Genomic DNA, 3,375 nt, shown 5'->3' with positions numbered 1-3,375 from the left:
TGACTTAAGGTTGTCCTGCCGTTAGGGATCCGTTAACAGAGTTGACGGCGAGACAAAATTGAGACGATTTTGAAACGTCAGGGACTTAAATAGGACGAAAATGTTAGAGACAAAAACGATACATAAACATAAATTTTAATTTAATTTTATCTTTCAATAATATAATTTTTTACTATACATAGTATTCAATTATTTTTTAATTAGATTTAAATAAATTACACTTAATCACATTATTTTTATTTTAAATAAATTTATTATTTTACTCTTAAAGATGTTTACTCATCATGAAATATTGGTAGAATGACTAGTACATAAACTTGCGAAAAAATGATACATATACAATAAAATAATGTAATTCTAGTCATTTTACAAACATTACACGATGAGTATTAGATGTGATTAAAAAATAATTGAATACTATGTATAGTAAAAAATCGATATTATTGAAGGATAAAATTAAAATTTATTTCTATGTATCATTTTTGTCCCCAACGTTTTCGTTCTATTTAAGTTCCTAACGTTTCAAAACCATCTCAATTTTGTCCCGCTGTCAATTCTGTTAACGGATCCCTAACGGCAGGACAACATTGAGTCAGTTTTGAAATGTTAGGGACTTAAATAGGACGATTGAAACGTTATGGACAACTTTGGGACTTATCCCAAACGTTGGAGACAAAAACGATACTTTACTCTTTCTATATTCATTTCAAGAATACATATTAAAAACAAAATTGAATACGTCGATACGCAATAGTATTTAAGTGTATCCAACCGTATTTAGAGAAGAACCTTTTATTTTTATTAATAAGACACAATTAAACAAAAAAAATATGCGTATCAGACGAATATTAATAAATATTATATCTAAAATAAATATAATATACAAATATAACAACTTAATAAAATATCCGTGCTATATATTATTTCAAATATCAAAATTTGTTAAAAGACAAGAAAGGAGACAAGAGGTAGGGACAAAAGATTTTAACCACATGAATAACAAGGACACATATATATAGCTAGCAATGCAACACAACAATTAACAACCATGTCTCTTTGAAGTAGTGACCCCAGCTATATGTTTGTTACACTCTTATCTTTTGAATTGTATAAAATGGTTGTAGAATGTCTATGGACTATGGATGGTATTTCTTGAAATCTGTCATCATTTTTGGACCTTAATATTAATGCTAGTGGGTCATCATCAGTTTCTAAATTACATCATTCATTATCTGGCAATTTAGAAAAATAATTTACTTATTAGCTAATGCTGGACTCAGAAAATTTTAATACGGGAGACATGGTGGATAAAATTATTTTTATTGTTTTTTGATATAGAATAATATTATATAATTTAAGACTTAAATTTATTGTACAAAAAATTATATAAATTGATTAGTTTTTATCATTTATAAAAAAAAATATATTAATCTAACTAATAAAAACTTATTTACAATTACTTTTATTATTTATTTTTAACATTATTAAATTTCTTTATTTCTAAACATATTATTCAAGTATTCTTTAGATTTATTTCAATCGTAAAGCCTACAAAAAAAAATATTTTACCCAAAACATTTGTTATGTATATTGCAGATATTTGTATGTAGGGGTAAGTGCGGGCTCTGTGGTTCCTGGTCTACAAAAAAACAGACAAATTAAACTTTGATGTATGCATATTGGTTATTAGTTATGTATGCATTAATTCAACTATTGGTTGAATTCTATTTTCCATAATATTTAAATGCTATAACAATATATGCAATGATAACTTGTTACAATTATTTTGTTAATCAATTTGAATTAATGTAGTAGTTAGTTCATTAGTTTATTTAAATAAGTGTTAGGATTTGAAATCCGCTTTGTATATACAGTAATTCATTGGCTAACGATAAATCTTTACATAGATTTTCGATTCACGACGAATTAATCTTTAGTCTACCAGATTGAGAGAAGTTCTGTAAAGAACAAAAAAAATTGTTACAACTTTTTTATTTCATTTATACAACTGAAAAATATAACAGAATTGACTCTTTCTTCTCCTAACTTATAATATAATTCAACCACACCTAATCTTATTCTTATACCCTTAATAATAATTAAGATAATTAAAACATACACACTATAATAGATTACATTGCGTTCTTTCAGCAATTGATGTACTTAAATTATAATTTTAATGCTAAAACCAGTATTTCGGTCCACAAATTCATGAACAAGACTCGAATTGGATAGCATGTGAACTTGACAAAAGAGGAAGCCATTATTATTCTCCAATTTGTTGGATGATACGAATCATTAATTAATTAATTTACTTGATTATCACTCGCTAATTACTTATGGTGTGCTATGACTATTAATTATTAGCGACTATATATTAAACAGATTATGGTTTTTTCTTTGAGATCTATTCTTGAGATTACCAACAACCACATACAACTGAAAACTATATAACACTGATGGAAACTAAACGCCGATTCGGTATATATATGGTAAATTCTAGCCTACTCTTCCTATAATAACATGTAATTTACCCTTTGTGACATATCATCTTTTAATTGATTGCTATGTTAACTATGGTTAAATTATTAGTAATTAAATTATAGCCCAAAGTGGGTGATTATGTAATTAAATACCTCCAAATTTAATTTCAATGCCATCCAGAAATCCCATATCATCATCACCATCACCACCATCATCATCGTCATCATCATTATTTTCGTCTTCTTTTTCGTCTTCCCCTTCTACACTATCATCATAAAAAGCCATCATAATCGATTTCACGTTCTTAAATTTTAAGATTTTCTAAATTTCGCAAACGTAAACTTTGTCTCACCTAAGCTAGGTTCACAAAACAAAAGCAGTTTTTATAACTAAACACAAAGAACACAAAACACAGAACACGACCTTACTTGAACAGGATCTGTTCTATAGGCTCGTACATCTGTATCCTTGAGTTCTAAGAAGACAGGAACCAAAGTCTGGCGGATGAACTATGACCGTGAGGTCAGAGTATGATTAATTGTTCCAAAGCGCATGCCATCTGAACGGTGGAGGATCGTTCGCGCTACAACCTTGTGGTCGAGATGGTCTCACGGTGTTCTGACAGACTCAAATCTTTTTTCCCTAGCCATTTAATTAGTTATTTTCTCTAAATACTTATTTCCTGGTTCATCAAAATATGGAACACCCAATGAGTTAATTTTTTCTTTTAATTTCAGAGAGAAATAGGACCGGGGTAAATTGAATTTCTGCACAATAATAAAAATATAACTTTATTTTTTAATGTTTATAGAAATTATATATTTATCCCTCTTATAAAAATATTTAATTACAAAATTACCCTACTTTAGTTAACATATTAACTCTTATTGA

The 3,375-nt window shown here is 27.8% G+C and overlaps 1 pseudogene; it reads left to right on the top strand.

Annotated features, from left to right (window-relative positions):
• The first annotated feature begins 2,902 nt into the window (after nucleotides 1–2,902).
• Nucleotides 2,903–3,112, top strand: LOC127741874 (uncharacterized; annotated as a pseudogene).
• The last annotated feature ends 263 nt before the right edge of the window (nucleotides 3,113–3,375 follow it).

This window comes from Arachis duranensis, chromosome 9 (genome assembly GCF_000817695.3).
Source record: "Arachis duranensis cultivar V14167 chromosome 9, aradu.V14167.gnm2.J7QH, whole genome shotgun sequence".
NCBI classification, from domain to species: Eukaryota; Viridiplantae; Streptophyta; class Magnoliopsida; order Fabales; family Fabaceae; genus Arachis; species Arachis duranensis.
This window is presented reverse-complemented; position numbering and strand designations above follow the sequence as displayed.